The sequence below is a fragment of the Salmo salar genome, chromosome 05 (assembly GCF_965601325.2).
Source record: "Salmo salar chromosome 05, fSalSal1, whole genome shotgun sequence".
Classification (NCBI taxonomy): Eukaryota; Metazoa; Chordata; class Actinopteri; order Salmoniformes; family Salmonidae; genus Salmo; species Salmo salar.
The window spans coordinates 83,346,613-83,366,508 of NC_138295.1; the positions used below are offsets into that span (position 1 = coordinate 83,346,613).

The 19,896-nt window shown below is 43.5% G+C and overlaps 1 pseudogene across 1 annotated transcript in view; it reads right to left on the reverse strand.

Moving 5' to 3' along the window:
• LOC106606031 (DENN domain-containing protein 3-like) overlaps positions 1 to 16,201 on the reverse strand; it is a 33,852-nt pseudogene extending 17,651 nt beyond the window's left edge. Inside the window, exons 1-16 of the transcript XR_014392263.1 lie at positions 16,118 to 16,201; positions 15,720 to 15,873; positions 15,391 to 15,510; positions 15,107 to 15,234; positions 14,920 to 15,025; positions 14,526 to 14,645; positions 13,598 to 13,816; positions 13,174 to 13,316; positions 12,592 to 12,747; positions 12,187 to 12,283; positions 11,994 to 12,097; positions 6,609 to 6,790; positions 5,463 to 5,622; positions 4,802 to 5,166; positions 3,086 to 3,345; positions 2,578 to 2,748 (exon numbers count right to left, since the gene is read on the reverse strand). The product of XR_014392263.1 is annotated as a DENN domain-containing protein 3-like (transcript). The remainder of the gene's footprint in view (positions 1 to 2,577; positions 2,749 to 3,085; positions 3,346 to 4,801; positions 5,167 to 5,462; positions 5,623 to 6,608; positions 6,791 to 11,993; positions 12,098 to 12,186; positions 12,284 to 12,591; positions 12,748 to 13,173; positions 13,317 to 13,597; positions 13,817 to 14,525; positions 14,646 to 14,919; positions 15,026 to 15,106; positions 15,235 to 15,390; positions 15,511 to 15,719; positions 15,874 to 16,117) is intronic.
• Between the last annotated feature and the right edge of the window lie 3,695 nt (positions 16,202 to 19,896).

Genomic DNA, 19,896 nt, shown 5'->3' on the forward strand with positions numbered 1-19,896 from the left:
TGACAACTTATACACACACTGCCTGTACTGAGGATCCTTAAAGGGAACATGACAACTTATACACACACTGCCTGTACTGAGGATCCTATAAGAGAGACATAGTCTTACAAGTATATATACACAACCTACTACACACTACAATGTACAATGAGTACAGCCAATTAAACAGCTTGGGAGATCACATTAAGTTTTGGAGATCACAATAAGTTTGGGAGATCACATTAGGAGAATATAATAAGGACAAAACATAATGTTTTCCAGCAGAGCAGAGGGGTGGGACAAGCCTGTACTGCAACATGGGGCGGCAGGTAGCCTAGTGGTTAGAGCGTTGGGCCAGTAACCGAAAGGTTGCTGAATCGAATCCCTGAGCTTACAAGGTAAAACTCTGTCGTTCTGCCCCTGAACAAGGCAGTTAACCCACTGTTCCTAGGCTGTCATTGTAAATAAGAATTTGTTCTTAACAGACTTGCCTAGTTAAATAAAGGTTAAATAAACTAAAAAATGTATTAACATCCCTTTAGGAAGCCTGGAGGAAACCATCAGGCCAGAGGGGTGGGACAAGCCTGTACTGTAAGATTAATATCCCTTTAGGAAACTTGGAGGAAACCATCAGGCCAGAGGGGTGGGACAAGCCTGTACTGTAAGATTAATATCCCTTTAGGTGCCAACCGATCTTATACTTTTTTCATAATACGGTAATAAAAGAATGTGACATGTTTTTCAAGACTATGAATAACCACAGAACGCATTCAGGAGGGTGAAATGGACTATGCTAATATTTCTACCCACACGTTCCACAAAGTGTTTAACAGAAGTCACTGCACTGTTGGGGCTAGGGGGCAGTATTTTCACGGCCGGATGAAAAACGTACCCAATTTAAACAGGTTACTACTCTGGCTCAGAAAATAGAATATGCATATTATTAGTAGATTTGGATAGAAAACACTCTGAAGTTTCTAAAACTGTTTGAATGGTGTCTGTGAGTATAACAGAACTCATATGGCAGGCAAAAAAACGGAGAAAAATTGAATCAGGAAGTGGGAGAAATTAGAAATGTAGTTTTTGTTTTGAATCCCTTGAAAAACTACAGTGACATAGGATTTACGTTGCACCTCCTAACTCTTCCATTGGCTGTCAACAATCTTTAGGAACTGGTTTCAACCATCAGCTGTTACCGGGCAGATAATTATGGCTCAGTCAATCATTGGCCAGTCTGAGGACATTTTACATTTACATTTTAGTCATTTAGCAGACGCTCTTATCCAGAGCGACTTACAGTAATGAATGCATACATTTCATGCATTTTTTTTTGTACTGGCCCCCCGTGGGAATCGAACCCACAACCCTGGTGTTGCACACACCATGCTCTACCAACTGAGCCACAGGTGTCTTATGATGCGCGTGCAGGTGACTTCATCGTTTTTTAATTTTTCTTCAGGGATGAATACCTATTGCCCTGTTGTAAAATTATCGCAATTTTACGTAAAAAAATACCCTAAAGGATTGATTGTAAACATCGTTTTACGTGTTTCTACAAACGGTAATGGAACTTTGAACATTTCGTCTATGGATTTGCGTCCACGCCACATGGCATTGTAAAGTGTTCTGAATGGGTCAACAAAACGGACGTATTTGGACATAAATGATGGACTTTGCAGAACAAATGAACATTTCTTGTGGAAGTGGGTGCCCATCCGAGTGCATTCCACCGAAGATCAGCAAAGGTAAGTAAATATTTCGAACATATTGTTAGAGATTTGTCGACGCCGTGGTTGTAGGCTAACTGTATAACTTAGCATTGAAGGCTAAGTTCTGTACTCAGAATATTGAACAATGTGCTTTTTCCGTAATGTTATTTTGAAATCTGAAGGTGGTTGCATAAAGGAGTAGATTATCTCTAATTCTTTAAATAATTGTTATAAATTTTATCAACGTTTATGAGTTCTTCTGTAAATTAAATGTGCCTATTCACCGGGATTTATGGGGAGAAAACATTTTCTGAACGTCACGCGCCAATGTAAAAATTGGGTTTTTGGATATAAATATAAACTTGATCGAACAAAAAATGCATGTATTGTCTAACATGATGTCCTAGGAGTGTCATCTGATGAAGATTGTCAAAGGTTAGTGCTTAATTTTAGCTGTATATCTGGTTTTGTGATGGCTATAGTGCTTGGAAAATTGCTTTTTTTTTTTTACTGAGGTGCTATGCTAAAATAATCTAATGTTTTGCTTTCACCGTAAAGCCTTTTTGAAATCGGACAATGTGATTGGATTAACAAGTAGAGTATCTTTAAAATGCCGTATAATACTTGAATTTTAATTTTGAGATGATTTTGTTTTGAATATCGCGCCATGCTATCTCACTGGTTGTTGTCCAACCAATCCCGTTAGCGGGATTGTATCTCGAAGGGGTCCTCAAGAGGTTAGGCTTTGCTGCGCCACCGAAAAGCTAGCAATTCCATGGTGCGGGTTGGGGTATTTCAAGCTGAAGGGGTTAGTTTAATGAATTCAACTTGGTTACATTATACCCTACTGAATGCAGCACCAGTCTTTGAGATCCGGTGTATATCCTACCTTGTGGTCGTCTGCCATCATCCTCCCAGCCCACATCTCTCTGACCATGAGATTCCACAGGTCACACGCAGACTTCAGGTTGGCCTCAAACACCTCCTTCCTCAGACTGCACTTGATCTTCAGAGACGGGATCCTCAGCAGCAGGAAAGGAGCAAAGGAGATTTTCACCTCCTGACAGAGACGAGAGGGAAAGGGGGATATCTAGTCGGTTGGACAACTGAATGCATTCAACTGAAATGTGAGGAGAGGAATAGCAGATGTGTCATCGTCATCATGGCAGATTTTCATTTGAACAAAGCCAAACATTGAAGGCAATACACTGTAGTCATACCAATGTACCCTTCAGTATTATTGATTACTGAGTGAATTTCCAAAAGCTTCATAGCACTAAGATCATATTTCATCCATTGCCTATATTTGTGAAAGATTATTTTAGGACTACAAAGCTTTTAAAGAACTCATCCCTGAACAGTACTACTACTAGTGCCTAAACATAAAGTAACCACACCTTTAAGTCTCTGAACTTGGTGATCTCGATAAACCCAGGCCCCCCGTCAGTGAGCAGGAAGAGCCTCTTCTGTGTCATGGCGATCTTACCCACTCCCTGGTTGGTTTTCACGGAGCAGGACAGCTTGTAGACACACTCGTTGTTGTCCAGGTGCTCTATGACCTCAGCTGGCAGGTGAACGTCCTGGGCCTCCAACTCCGTCTCTTTCCAGAAGGTGTAGAACACACGGAATACCTCTGGGTCAATCTGCTTCTGTTGCCCTGGAAACAGAAGGTGTAGAACACACGGAACACCTCCACGTCAATCTGCTTCTGTTACCCTGGAAACAGAGGTAACCTTCTCTTAGAAGAAAGCTTCAGTCTTCAAGGAGCTATTCGTTGTAAGAGTGGTTGTAACGAGGGTCGTATAAAGGGGACCAAGGTGCAGCGTGTATAGTGCTCATATTTACTTTTTAATGAATATACTTTAACAAAACAACAAAACGACCGACAACAGTTCCGTCAGGTGACATACACTAAACAGAAAACAACTACCCACAAAAACCAAGGAAGAAAAACCCCTACTTAAATATGATCTCCAATCAGAGGCAACGAGGATCAACTGCCTCCAATTGGAGATTAACCCAAACATAGAAATAGAAAAACTAGAACTAAATCATAGAAATATAAAACATAGAAAAACCCAAAACACGCCCTGACCTACTCTACTATAGAAAATGACATCTTACTAGGGTCAGGACGTGACAGTGGTGGTGTGAATGTAAACAAGGCATGACAAGTCTCAGCAGCCTGTAGAGAACATGCTCATCAAACGCACATTAAAACCATGCAAATGCATTCCATCATTTTACTTTCATGTTTATCCATGTCATACAAGCCAATAGAAACAAACCTCTTCAAACAGCATCCATTGTAAACAGGAACACTGTTTTGTCAAAGCAAAGAGCACATTTATACATCTTCCATAGCTGAAGACGCCCCATGAAACAACAGCCATCCATCTCATGTGTGATGTCATGGAATGAACGTTAAACCCAAGCAGAGATGAAGATGGAGAGAAAAATAAAAGAGATGCCACATGAGTCCCGCTGGCCAGTCATACGATGGGATGCTGCAGACAAACTGGACAGTCTTTTGCTTACCATCCAATGAGGAGTCAATGTAAAATACTGATTTGGAGGGACTACTCATGGCTGAATTCAAACCCAAAGTCACTGAATCCAAAGTCACTCTTACAAGATCCTATGTAGGATAACAGATGATACACACTGGGTTCCTAGGCAGAGTGGTACTGTATTTCAAACTGTATTAACAGATCAATCACTTGTTTATTATCATGGGTGATCTTATTGTTACAGTACAACCATACTGTACTGCTCATGTATTTCCATGTCCTGTCAACGAGAGGCCTGACCGCTAAGTCACTTACCCACAGTGAGAGCCTCAAACAGCCTATGGATGGTAAGTCTCAACTTACCCACAGTGAGAGCCTCAAACAGCCTATGGATGGTAAGTCTCAACTTACCCACAGTGAGAGCCTCAAACAGCCTATGGATGTTAAGTCTCAACTTACCCACAGTGAGAGCCTCAAACAGCCTATGGATGGTAAGTCTCAACTTACCCACAATGAGAGCCACAAACAGCCTATGGATGGTAAGTCTCAACTTACCCACAGTGAGAGCCTCAAACAGCCTATGGATGGTAAGTCTCAACTTACCCACAGTGAGAGCCACAAACAGCCTATGGATGGTGGCGACGTCTTTCACAATCCCAGACTCCTGGATGCGCTTCACAAAGTCCTCCTGCAGCATGTGGGTCTTAGGGAGCTGAAACTTCTTCACGTGGTCGTCAGCTTGGACCAGCACCATCTCGTGGTCTGTCTTCACCTTGAAGATGAGCCGCTTGAGCTCTGGCCGCCGGTCCGCCTGGGAGCGCTCGTCCTTCTGCAGCGAGTCCACTAGCGCCTTCACCAGGTCGGTGGGGAAGATCTCGATGTCCGTCTTGTAGAGGTTCTGAAAGTCGCTGAGGGCATCTAGACGCTTGGAACACAGCGTGTTCATGAAGCCGCGCAGGTAGAAGTACCTTGGAAATAGGGAAAGGGTTGTATGGAGAGTAGTAGGACTTCACTTATAAATTATTTGTGAAGCATGTATGTAGTGCGTATTGTGACTGATTGGACACACACTAATGCGCCCTCTCTCTGTCTCACCCGCCAGGTGCCTCTCGTTGCTATCAGCAGGAGCATTGCCTTTATAAACTTGGCGGTCCGGTCACTTTATGAGGACTTTACAAATGCCCAATAAAGCCATTTTTTAGATCTAGTGTGTTTAAAGTGTGACTTAATAAAATTAATAATCCCTATGTTGTAAACTAAGTACCTGGCCAGGAGGGTGGAGTTCTCAGGAGGAACACAGAAGATGGCCTTCCCCAGTAGTATGATCAACTCTCCATAGTAGTTCTGGACATGGTGGTGCACCATGGGAGGAGGAAATTCTGGCAGCTTGAAGATCTTCACAGGCTTGGGCGGGATCTTGAAGGCTGTGTGGAAAAAGACAAAGAGTGACACTGCAAACAAAAATGGTCTACCTCATATTCATCGTCTCCAGCACCACCCCAACATCAACATATGTGAAAATGGCGTGTTTCTATGTTCTGTAGAAGAAAAGTGAGGAAGATGTTTCCAATGACATTATCAACCAATTAGGAGACAATTAGTAGGTAATGGCTGCTCATAATTGGTTAAAATCACATGATGCTCAACGATGATGTCATTGGAAACACTTATCTCCCTCTATCTTTTTGACTACCGAACATAGAAAGACGCCATTTTAACATATGTTGACGTTGAGGATGAATATGAAGTTGAACATTTGTGAAAATTCCCTTTAAGATGAATCTTCTTGTTCACAGAAGTCAAGGCCTAATGACCTACACTTTACTGTAACCATCTGTCATAAGAGCCACGTAACACTAAATAGTTTGTGTTAAAGCAGTGTAAAGTCAATTTTCATTAGCTGACAACAGACCTGACTTGTTATGACAGTGTTATGTAGAGTAGTCCTTTAGATAGTGCATAATGCTACGGAGTAATGTTAATGTAACCGTGTAATGTTACTAACATCACAGTATATGTGTTAATCAGTTGATAGCTATTATTAGTCCTCCCACTGCTAGGGTTGCAAAATCTGGTTTTCCAGAAATCCTGGTTGGATGATTTCATGCTTACTTCGTCCTAATTCCAGTAATCTTCCAACTGGGATTTCTGGAAAACCTGGGAATTTGGGGAAAATTGCTGGAATTTTGTAACCTTCCTAAAAAAAAGTTGCTATCTAGTACCTAAAAGGGTAGGAGAACCCCTTGAAAAAACCTTTTTGGTTCCAGGTAGAACCCTTTTGGGTTCCATGTAGAACCCTTTCAACAGAGAGTTATATATGGAACCCAAAAGTGTTCTACCTAGAACCAAAAAGGGTTATGGGGACAACCGAAGAACCCTTTGGAACAATCTTTTTTAAGAGTGTACTCACCATTTTCAGGGATAATGATCTTGAGGGAGGTTTGTCTGAGGAGGTTGAGGTGGCGCTCCTCTCCCAGGTTGGGGAGGCTCATCCCCAGCCTCTTGTTCAGACGGTTCTCTGGGTCGCTGCTATACTTCCTGGCCATTTCCTGCATAGTGGGCCTCCTGGGGTTGTCGGTCATCGCCTTCATTCTGACATCAGACACATATAAAACAGGACTGTATCCCATACAATACCCTAATATACATACAGGACTGTGTACCATACAATACCCTAAATACCATACAGGACCATACAATACCCTAATATACATACTAGAGGTCGACCGATTAATCGGAATGGCCGATTAATTAGGGCCGATTTCAAGTTTTCATAACAATCGGTAATCGGTATATTTGGAGACCGATTTGTAAAATATAATTGTAATTTTTTTATTTAACTAGGCAAGTCAGTTAAGAACACATTCTTATTTTCAATGACGGCCTAGGAACGGTGGGTTAACTGCCTTGTTCAGGGGCAGAACGACAGATGTTTACCTTGTAAGCTCAGGGATTCGTTTTTGCAACCTTCCAGTTACTAGTCCAACGCTCTAACCACCTGCCTTACATTGCACTCCACGAGGAGCCTGCGTGGCAGGCTGACTACCTGTTACGCGAGGGCAGCAAGAAGCCAAGGTAAGTTGCTAGCTAGCATTAAACTTATCTTAACATAATCACTAGTTAACTACACATGGTTGATGATATTACTAGTTTATCTAGCATGTCCTGCGTTGCATATAATCGATGCGGTGCCTGTTAATTTCTCATTGAATCACAGCCTACTTTGACAAACGGGTGATGATGTAACAAGCGCATTTGTGAAAAAAGCACTGTCGTTGCACCAATGTACCTAACCATAAACATCAATGCCTTTCTTATAACTAGGGAAATTGTGTCACTTCTCTTGCGTTCCGTGCAAGCAGTCAGGGTATATGCAGCAGTTTGGGCCGCCAGGCTCATTGCGAACTGTGTGAAGTTGTCACGTCCTGACCAGCAGATGGAGCTAGTGTTTTAGTTTTGGTCAGGACGTGGCATGTTTGTGTTGGGTATGTTTGTATTGTTGATTGGGACTTCCAATTGAAGGCAGGTGTGTTGAGTTGCCTTTGATTGGAAGTCCTATATAGGTGTGTGTGTTTTTCTTTGGGGTTGTGGGTGGTTGTACTTGCACTGCGTTTTGTATGCCTGTAAGACTGTCACTGTTGTGTTTATTGTTTATTCAGTGGATACTTTACTCTTTTTTTTGAAAATTAAAATATGAGTATCCATATTCCCGCTGCGCCTTGGTCCTCTTCTCTACATGACAACTTTTGTGACAGAAGTCCTGTCACGGTTGTCGTAAGGATCAGACCAAAACGCAGCGGGAATATGTATACTCATCTTCTTTTTATTTTGAAGAAGGAGAAACAAATAAATACATACACAAAAAAATAACAAAACGAAACAGTCCTGTCAGGTGCACAAACACTAAACATGGAACAACTACCCACAAAATCCCACAGAAAAACACCCCTCTTAAATAGGACCTTCAATTAGAAGCAACTAGAAGCAGTACGGTAAGCACGGGGAGTTGGCTTAGGGCTCAACCCTGGCCCAGCCAAACTACCCGTGTGCCCCCCCAAAACAGCCGGAAGGGGTGATGCCAACCCTGTGCTCAAGACCGCCAGTGCGCCTCAAAGGTCCGGTGTTTCCCGCTAAACGCACTAGCATGGAGGTGCGTGTCTCTAGGTTGGTCCGTCCAGTACCAGCCCCACGCATCAGGAGACTAGTGCGTCAGCCCAGCCTCGCCAGTCAACAGTCACCAGAGCTGCCCGCCAGTCAACAGTCGTCAGAGCTGCCCGCCAGTCAACAGTCGTCAGAGCTGCCCGCCAGTCAACAGTCGTCAGAGCTGCCCGCCAGTCAACAGTCGTCAGAGCTGCCCGCCAGTCAACAGTCGTCAGAGCTGCCCGCCAGTCAACAGTCGTCAGAGCTGCCCGCCAGTCAACAGTCGTCAGAGCTGCCCGCCAGTCAACAGTCGCCAGAGTGGCCAGACTGCCCTGAACTGCCGGAGTGGCCAGACTGCCCTGAACTGCCGGAGTGGCCAGACTGCCCTGAACTGCCGGAGTGGCCAGACTGCCCTGAACTGCCCGAGTGGCCAGACTGCCCTGAACTGCCCGAGTGGCCAGACTGCCCTGAACTGCCCGAGTGGCCCTCCTGCCCTCCGGTGCAGCCCGAGTGGCCCTCCTGCCCTCCGGTGCCAGCCCGAGTGGCCCTCCTGCCCTCCGGTCCAGCCCGAGTGGCCCTCCTGCCCTCCGGTCCAGCCCGAGTGGCCCTCCTGCCCTCCGGTCCAGCCCGAGGGGCCCTCCTGCCCTCCGGCCCAGCCCGAGGGGCCCTCCTGCCCTCCGGCCCAGCCCGAGGGGCCCTCCTGTCCCCCGGCCCAGCCCGAGTGGTCCGTCTGCCAGGGTCAGCCCGAGTGGCCCGTCTGCCCGGCACAGCTATCGGCGCCATCAAAGTGGGCGACGCGAGGGTGGAGCGAGGTCCACGGCCTGCACCTCAGCCAATTCCAATATAGGTGGGTTGGGGAGGGAGGGTGTAGCACAGTGCCGTCGGTGACGGCAGCCAACCTCCCTTCCCTCCCTTCCCTCCCTTATTGTTTAGGGGTTATTGTTTATGGGTTTTTTGTTGGCGTTTTTCTGTTGGTAGGTGCATTCCGGGGTCTGCACCTTGAGGGGGGGGGGTACTGTCACGTCCTGACCAGCAGATGGAGCTAGTGTTTTAGTTTTGGTCAGGACGTGGCATGTTTGTGTTGGGTATGTTTGTATTGTTGATTGGGACTTCCAATTGAAGGCAGGTGTGTTGAGTTGCCTTTGATTGGAAGTCCTATATAGGTGTGTGTGTTTTTCTTTGGGGTTGTGGGTGGTTGTACTTGCACTGCGTTTTGTATGCCTGTAAGACTGTCACTGTTGTGTTTATTGTTTATTCAGTGGATACTTTACTCTTTTTTTTGAAAATTAAAATATGAGTATCCATATTCCCGCTGCGCCTTGGTCCTCTTCACTACATGACAACTTCTGTGACAGAAGTCCTGTCACGGTTGTCGTAAGGATCCGACCAAAACGCAGCGGGAATATGTACACTCATCTTCTTTTTATTTTGAAGAAGGAATTAACAAATAAATACGTATACAAAAAATAACAAAACGAAACAGTCCTGTCAGGTGCACAAACACTAAGCAAGGAACAACTACCCACAAAATCCCACAGAAAAACACCCCTCTTAAATAGGACCTTCAATTAGAAGCAACTAGGAGCAGCTGCTTCCAATTGAAGGTCAACCCCATTAACTAGACATACTAACATAGAACTAGACATACTAGAACGAACATAGAAATATACTAACATAGAACATTAACCATAAGCCCCGAAACACATAAAACAAGCACCCCTCTTACATAAGAACATAGCCCAACAAACCCCGAAACACTCTAAACAAACACCCCCTGCCACGTCCTGACCAAACTACAATAACAAATAACCCCTTTACTGGTCAGGACGTGACAAGTCCATTTATTCCTAACAAAGGCCGTAATTAATTTGCCAGAATTGTACATAACTATGACATAACATTGAAGGTTGTACAATGTAACAGCAATATTTAGACTTAGGGATGCCATCCGTTAGATAAAATACGGAACGGTTCTGTATTTCACTGAAAGAATAAACGTTTTGTTTTCAAAATGATAGTTTCCGGATTCTACCATTTTAATGACCAAAGGCTGTTCTGAGCAAGGAACTTAAATGTTAGCTTTTTTACATGGCACATATTGCACTTTTACTTTCTTCTCCAACACTTTGTTTTTGCATTATTTAAACCAAATTGAACATGTTTCATTATTTATTTGAGGCTAAATTGATTTTATTGATGTATTATATTAAGTTAAAATAAGTGTTCATTCAGTATTGTTGTAATTGTCATTATTACAAATAAATAAAAAAAATGAAAAAAAAAATAAAAAAAAATAACTAAATAAAAAAATAAATAAATGGTTACAGTTTATTTTAAATCGGCCGATTAATCGGTATCGACTTTTTTTGGTCCCCCAATAATCGGTACCGGCGTTGAAAAATCATAATCGGTTGACCTCTAATATATACAGGACTGTATACCATACAAGATCCTAAATACCATACAGGACTGTATACCATACAAGACCCTAATATACATACAGGACTGTATACCATACAAGACCCTAAATACCACACAGGACTGTATACCACACAAGACCCTAAATACCATACAGGACTGTATACCACACAAGACCTAAATACCATACAGGACTGTATACCATAGAAGACCTAAATACCATACAGGACTGTATACAAGACCCTAATATACATACAGGACTGTATACCATACAAGACCCTAAATACCATACAGGACTGTATACCATACAAGACCCTAAATACCATACAATACCCTAATATACATACAGGACTGAGTACCATACAAGACCCTAAATACCATACAAGACCCCGAATACCAAACAAGACCCCGAACACCAAACAAGACCTTAAACCTCTCACTGAGTCTCCCCCAGCCATATATATAGCATGTTTGCAGTGGGGTGCTATGTAACAGAATTCAATAATTTCCAAAATTGCTCCTCCAGTATCCCTAGCCAGTCTCTTTCACTTATTTGATCTATTCCAGCACTAACTGGTTAACTAATCGTCAAGGCTAACCGGTCAACTAATCGCCAAGCCTAACCGGTCAACTAATCGCCAAGCCTAACCGGTCAACTAATCACCAAGGCTAACTGGTCAACTAATCACCAAGGCTAACCGGTCAACTAATCGCCAAGGCTAACTGGTCAACTAATCGCCAAGGCTAACTGGTCAACTAATCGCCAAGGCTAACTGGTCAACTAATCACCAAGGCTAACTGGTCAACTAATCACCAAGGCTAACTGGTCAACTAATCACCAAGGCTAATTGGTCAACTAATCACCAAGGCTAAGTGGTCAACTAATCATCGAAACTCTCAAACACTGTAAATGGATGGGGGTTCTAGAAGAGAGGTTTGAGAAAAACCCCTCTGCTGTACATTCAAATATTCAACAACAATACAACATCCAACAGACTGGATAACTGGATCAGACTTGTGGAGAAACTCTTCCTTTGATGTTAACAAAGCAGGTTTGCAGCGGTATGTTGTATAAATTAATAATTGGACTGAATTCCATAACATGTCCATGCAGGTTAGCAGTGGTGCCATAACTCAGGCTTCGTTCTAACCATCACTGTACCCATCAGGGAGAAAAGTGAGCTGGAGGGTAGGGGAAGGGATACGCAGGAAAGGGATATTGTAAGTGAGAGCTTACTTCTGTGTCTCTGAGCGAGTGTTGACTTCCATGCGTGTGAAAGCATCCATCTCCCTATTGAGGCGGTCCTTCAGGAATGAATGAAAGATGTGTGTCTCCAAGACCTATATGGATACACATGTCTAAACTGAATGTAGGAATCAACCGTACTCTTTATAGTGATCGTGATCTGAGAGGCTACTTCAACATGTACCTTTTTATAAAAGGGTTGGTCAGCTAGCTCTCTGGTCTTCAGGAACTCTTCACTGTTAAACACTCTGTGTTCATATTTCAGGCGACCACTGACATCTCTGATGTAAGGCAGAAATGCGGCGGACCATTAATACACGGGCTAATTAGTGCCTTTAAAGACAAGGAAATATAACATCTTCCTACACCTTACCGGGTTGACTTCCTCCTTACAGATACAACACCAACAAAATCTCACATATGCCACTATTGGCTCTTTCCAGTGTGGGCACTGCTCAAGGGAGAGCGGTATTGATAGATTTGAATTCACTTGTTGATGTCTGTAAGCAGGAAGTCCACCCGATGTGTATGATGATGTCATACTTTAAGCCCTACACCTCAGAAAGAGAGTGTGAACAGAACGACTGACCTGAACATGTTGACAATGAGCTCCAAGGTAACCTTCTGTATTTCCCAGTTCAGGTTCTGCTGCCATTGTCTTCTCAGCATGCGCATCTCATTAACGTCTGTGCCGGCCCCTTGGTCACACACCTCTAGATCATATTGTAGCTGGAGGCCCTTCCTCCTATAGAGCAGCAAGAGGAGAAAACTGTTGTTCACTCACTGCCACAAAAACAACGTTATATAAGCATGACTGTGAGTGATAACTGATGTGGTATTCTACCTCTCAATAACCTCATTCTGTGTTATTGAGACAATGGATGTGTCATTTCAGTTGTAGGGAGCTTCAGCACAGACCAGAGCACATAGTCTGCATTGTCTATGTATTCCTCCTGTTATTCTTTTGTTCTACATTTTTCTCTCTGCATTGTTGGGAAGGGCCCGCAAGTAAGCATTTCACTGTTAGTCAACACTTGTTGTTTATGAACCATGTGACGAATACAATTTGATTTGATTCTCAAATGGCACCCTATTCCCTATATGGTGCACTACCTTTTAACAGGGCCCATAAGTAGTACATTATTCCCAAGTAGTGCACTATATAGGGAACAGGGTGCCATTTGGGGGGGGTGTCCTACCGCTGGTAAAACACTCTGCCGAAGCGAAGGGGACGTCTGGTAGGTCAACAGTCTCTGAGCAGGAGGAAGACACTGTTCCATCATCAATATTAGTCAAGATCAGGTCGTCTGTTTCCTGTCACAGAGAATAGAAGAGAGTTCCAAAAACATTCAAAAGTCAAAGCTTTCCTTTCTCCAACTGCTATGACATTTCAACTGTTTGGAAACGGAACAAGACAGTACAACCAAGCAGTAGGTCTAAACACTGTTTATGGACAGTTGGACACTTGACGCAACGACATCATGAAAATCATATTGTTGTCCGACATCAAATAACACAGACATAACCATGGTTATATAAAGGATGTACCAAGGTTGCAATAAAGAAACTACTACTACTAATACAAAGCCTCCTACCGCAGCGACCTCCTCAAAGTGGTTGAGGTGGCAGCCCATGAGGAAGATGGTGGGAGCCATGACGAAGTCCAGCATCTGGGCTGAGAGGATGGGTACGTAGGGGTGCTGCCAGTGGAGGGGGTGGATGTAGAGCATGAAACACTCTGCCACCAGGGTGAGGCGGGCCCAGTCAGCTGAGAAGAACACTACCCTCTGCTCCATCAGAATACCAGTGATGATCTGGGCAAACCAACACAGGGCCAGGGGTCAATAGAACCAGAGGAGAGGACAGCAGGGTAGAAAGAGCAGAGCAGAGTATATTAGAGCAGAAAGAGAAGAGTAGAGCAGAAAGAGCAGAGTAGAGTAGAGCAGAAAGAGATGAGTACAGCAAAAAGAGCAGAAAAGAATAGAGCAGAAAGAGCAGAGCAGAAAGAGCAGAGCAGTAAGAGCAGAGTAGAGCAGAGCAGAAAGAGCAGAGTAAAGCAGAAAGAGAAGAGTAGAACAGAGTAGAGCAGAATAGAAAGAGTAGAGCAGAAAGAGTAGAGCAGAAAGAGCAGAGCAGAAAGAGCAGAGCAGAAAGAGCAGAGTAGAGCAGAGTTGAGCAGAAAGAACAGAGCAGAAAGAGCAGAGTAGAAAGAGCAGAGTCGAAAGAGTAGATCAGAGCAGGGTAGAGCAGAAAGAGAAGAGCAGAGTAGAGTAGAGTAGAAAGAGCAGAGTAGAGTAGAACAGAAAGAGCAGAGTAGAGTAGAACAGACAGAGTAGAGCAGAAAGAGTAGAGCAGAAAGAGTAGAGCAGAAAGAGCAGAGTAGAGTAGAACAGAAAGAGTACAGCAGAAAGAATAGAGTAGAGCAGAGCAGAAAAAGCAGAGTTGTTGCCAGACAGGGCAGAAGTCAAAACACCACTTCATGGTAAAATGCTGTTACCAGTCTGAACATAACTCTCTACTCACCTGTAAAATCTGTTTGGATCTAAAGCACAGGAAGGGCAAATGGAGGTCCAGGTCTACAGCGGGGTGTTCCTTATCCTCTCTGGAAGGCAGTATGATCATCAGGGGTCTCAGGTTGAACACCTGGACACAGTCGGGGTGAGCACATCATCAATATCAGTACACAAGAAGGAAGAAGAAAGAGGTGGTGGTAGTAGTAGTAGTTTGTATTTCTTTTGTCATTTGTATTCAGACCGTAGGATGGAGAGAGGGGGAGACGTGAGGGACCGAGGAGGAATCAAACCCCAACAATGCATTGTCCATGTAGAGTGAGTGGTGTTAAAATACAACCAACCGCTGGCACTTCAGGTAGCCTAGCAGTTTGGATAGATGGACTGGATAACATAAAGCAGCTCACCACATGTAGTTGTCCAGGATGTGGAATGGGCACTAGAGACAGTTTGGCTGCAAATTCCTTCACCCTCTCTTCAGACAACCGGCATGTTCTAAGCTGCACCAGCAAACTACGGAAGTGTACAGAAGAGAATGATTTAAGAAATGACAACACACAGATATGGCTGTAGTGAATACGTATTGACCCATACCAAGACAGACAGTCCTTCAGAGCATTGGAATAAGGATGCTTGGATATGACACAGATGGCATAAGCAGTGTAGAGCTTAGTGGTCCTGGTGGACGACCAGTGTCCATTCTGATAGAACACCGACCCTTCCTACGAGGACAGAAGTGACAAATCAACTGTGTGAGCATTGAGTCTTTCGCAGGAAGGAGCGTCATAGCGAAAGCGTTTAACACTTTTGTTTTGCACAGCTTTAGAATGAAAATGATGACATGTTTATGCAGGAGAATAAAAAGGAAAGACACCCACCTGAAATGGTCTACAACACTGAACAACCACTCCATGGGTTTGGTTACCGAACACATCCGTGAAGACTAGAAAGTGAAAACAAACGCTCTTCTTTTGGTTCATTTGTTACTTGAAACCCCCCTGATTTCAGAAAAGTAAGGATTATTTGTATCTCTCTATTGTTAGACAGTGCATAGGGCGATGTCTTCAAGCTAATGTTTTAATGACATTGTAAATAGGGATGTCTGTCAGCCTTCATTTTGGTATGGTGTTTACCTCAAGTCAGGTCATCTTTATAATCCCAACAATGACAAATTTAACTGGCTATCAGCCTCACAATATACCTCTACCTGGAAAGCAGAGTTGAGGCAGGGCCATGAGGTCGATGTCCTTGGGGATGCTGACATCCTCCGTGACAGTGGCCCCCTCACTGCTCCCGGCCCCTCCAGGGCCACTAGGAGCCACCACTGGCCTCTCCTTCTTCTTGATGAAGGACCGTCTGCACTGGACTCAACTGAAGGTTCTGGGGACACCAGACTCATCTGCATTCTCTTTGGTCACAAATGGAGGCACGTGGACTTGCAAGACCTCTGGGTCTAAAGAAAGGATGTCTGTTGTCGTGTTGCCCTGCTGTAGAGACTAAACAGAACAATCCATGTTAACCTCCATTTTACATTTCTAATCAACGATCTAGCTCATCTCTCTAATAAGCTCTGTATTAAAAAATACATTTGCTGATTGGTATTACCTGGTAGACATCCTTGAGTTTATCCCCAGAGGCTCCGACGACAACACATGCTTCCAGTAACCCTGAGGGAAGATGGTCTGCCATCAGAACATGTCTTTCCTCCTCTGTACATCAGGCTCACAATGGTGAAATCACATCCAAGCATGGAATGTGTACTTTGGAGGAGCAAGCGAGAGAGGGAGAGAGAGAGAGAGGGCGAGAGACAGAAAGAGATTGTTCTTCAGAAACATAAGTCACACTCCTTAGCTTGTTCATTTGGGTAAGTTGTTATACCCTTGATCACAGCAGCTTGCTAACAAGATAAAGAGCACATGACATCCTGCTTATTATATTATATCACCTTTTAATAGATATTTACAACAACAAGCCAAGAGGCTCAGGCTTGAAACACAGCTCACCTGATCACTACTAGGACAACAAACCAAATTAAAGAGAGCGTCCTCTGCTCTGAGAAACCATTAAAAAAGGTGTCATCAAAAAGCAACTACGGCATCACCTCACCAAACAACAAAGCAGAGTTGGAGGACATACAGCTGTAGCCATGTAAAGGCAGCCACCTCAGGAGATACACGATAAACCAACTTTAATTGAATTTCCTTGCTTGAGGGGAATTTCTGGACAAATTGGATTCATGTGTGCTGAAGATGGAGATAACTCTATTGAGGAGTGGCACAGTTCACTTTATGATGGGTGGGTGGCCTAGTGCTACTGTATTGAAAATAAGTGCCTTTTTAGATTTAAACAAAAAAAATGAAATAAAAAAAAAACTTGGTAACTGCACTCATATCCCTTTGGCATCTACAATAGAGGAGTGATTTTCTAATGGGCTGTCTGAAAAGCGACCCGTCACCAGTTCCTGCATAGCTTTGCATATGAGAGAAACAAGTGTTACACATGCATCACGTCATTATAGCTGCAGAACTGAAACCATGAAATGCTTTATGTGATTTCAGCGGTTTATGTCACAAGTCCATTGCAGTTGTAGTCTGAACTAGACAATTAGAAGCAGCACTAAAATTAATGTGTTACAGTGAAATAGGCTCAAATCTGACACTCATTTTGTCTACTTCATCCTTATCTCCGCATATTCCCAGCCTGTTCAGTACTCTTTGACTGACATACAATGCATTTAGTTTCCATTGATGAATTGGTGTCTCTGGAAAACTTGGCAACATTGATTACCTCCGCACTCTTTCCATACACACCATACTGAAAGAGCCAAGATACCTTTATAGGCCAAGAGCATGTGATGATCAAATTCCATGTTGTGTGTCAATCAATAGCTACGGTGCCTACATCACTGTCAAAGCATATTCATGTTTTCATAAAAATATAGAAGGTAGCTCAGCTACATACAAAAATGTAAATTGTCAAAACAGAAAGTTAGTCTTTAACTGATTTATTTCAAATGCAAAGTAATGTCTTCACCAACCTGTTGGTCCGTCGTTAATCCAAGATCACGGGCCAAAGAAATTTGTTTGAATGAATTTATAGCCACCGAAAGAGACAGTCAAAACACCTCTGTAAACAATGCAGTTCAATTGACCTTCCCAGGAAATGCTGTTATCTGTCTGACTGCGATTAAGTGTGTTGCTTCCTGCTTTCAGAAAGGATACAAAATCAAGTGTACTGGAAAAATGCAGTTTCTCCTACTTTTGTAAGGAATTCAAAACCTTGTGCATTCTAATTTGCTGTCGTAGAAGTTAAGAAGCTGCATTGCCTACTTAACAAAACCGCTATACTAAATTGTCAGAAGACTCATTCGGTTTCTCTATCGACTTTGTTATAGTGCCATCTACTGAGCAATTTGCAATGTCGTAACAATACAACAACACTCAATTTAAATTGAGTGTTAACAAAGTCGCAATAAGGGTATAAATATTCCACTTCTTCGAAGAAGGCAACCACTGCTGGTTATTATAATTACATTTGCACACATTTGGGGAGGGAAAGCATTTTGATATTTAAAGGTGCATTCATTACCTATCCTCCATTTGTACACAAATACCTTGTTAGGGTCAGCAGGTTAGTTGTTAACAGGGTCAGCAGGTTAGTTAACACGGTTAGCAGGTTAGTTGTTAACAGGTTAGTTGTTATCAGGGTCAGCAGGTTAGTTGTTAACAGGGTCAGCAGGTTAGTTGTTAACAGGGTCAGCAGGTTAGTTGTTAACAGGGTCAGCAGGTTAGTTGTTAACAGGGTCAGCAGGTTAGTTGTTAACAGGGTCAGCAGGTTAGTTGTTAACAGGGTCAGCAGGTTAGTTGTTAACAGGGCCAGCAGGTTAGTTGTTAACAGGGTCAGCAGGTTAGTTGTTAACAGGGTCATCAGGTTAGTTGTTAACAGGGTCATCAGGTTAGTTGTTAACAGGGTCATCAGGTTAGTTGTTAACAGGGTCATCAGGTTAGTTGTTAACAGGGTCATCAGGTTAGTTGTTAACAGGGTCAGCAGGTTAGTTGTTAACAGGGTCAGCAGGTTAGTTGTTAACAGGGTCAGCAGGTTAGTTGTTAACAGGGTCAGCAGGTTAGTTGTTAACAGGGTCATCAGCAGGTTAGTTGTTAACAGGGTCAGCAGGTTAGTTGTTAACAGGGTCAGCAGGTTAGTTGTTAACAGGGTCAGCAGGTTAGTTGTTAACAGGGTCAGCAGGTTAGTTGTTAACAGGGTCAGCAGGTTAGTTGTTAACAGGGTTAGCAGGTTAGTTGTTAACAGGGTCAGCAGGTTAGTTGTTAACAGGGTCAGCAGGTTAGTTGTTAACAGGGTCAGCAGGTTAGTTGTTAACAGGGTCAGCAGGTTAGTTGTTATCAGGGTCAGCAGGTTAGTTGTTATCAGGGTCAGCAGGTTAGTTGTTATCAGGGTCAGCAGGTTAGTTGTTAACAGGGTCAGCAGGTTAGTTGTTATCAGGGTCAGCAGGTTAGTTGTTAACAGGGTCAGCAGGTTAGTTGTTAACAGGGTCAGCAGGTTAGTTGTTAACAGCGGTTAGCAGGTTAGTTGTTAACAGGGTCAGCAGGTTAGTTGTTAACAGGGTCAGCAGGTTAGTTGTTAACAGGGTCAGCAGGTTAGTTGTTAACAGGGTCATCAGGTTAGTTGTTAACAGGGTTATCAGGTTAGTTGTTAACAGGGTCAGCAGGTTAGTTGTTAACAGGGTCAGCAGGTTAGTTGTTAACAGGGTCATCAGGTTAGTTGTTAACAGGGTTATCAGGTTAGTTGTTAACAGGGTCAGCAGGTTAGTTGTTAACAGGGTCAGCAGGTTAGTTAACACGGTTAGCAGGTTAGTTGTTAACAGGGTATCAGGTTAGTTGTTAACAGGGTCAGCAGGTTAGTTGTTAACAGGGTCAGCAGGTTAGTTGTTACAGGGTCAGCAGGTTAGTTGTTAACAGGGTCAGCAGGTTAGTTGTTAACAGGGTCAGCAGGTTAGTTGTTAACAGGGTCAGCAGGTTAGTTGTTAACAGGGTCAGCAGGTTAGTTGTTAACAGGGTCAGCAGGTTAGTTGTTAACAGGGTCAGCAGGTTAGTTGTTAACAGGGTCAGCAGGTTAGTTGTTAACAGGGTCATCAGGTTAGTTGTTAACAGGGTCAGCAGGTTAGTTGTTAACAGGGTCAGCAGGTTAGTTGTTAACAGGGTCAGCAGGTTAGTTACAGGGTCAGCAGGTTAGTTGTTAACAGGGTCAGCAGGTTAGTTGTTAACAGGGTCAGCAGGTTAGTTGTTAACAGGGTCAGCAGGTTAGTTGTTAACAGGGTCAGCAGGTTAGTTGTTAACAGGGTCAGCAGGTTAGTTGTTAACAGGGTC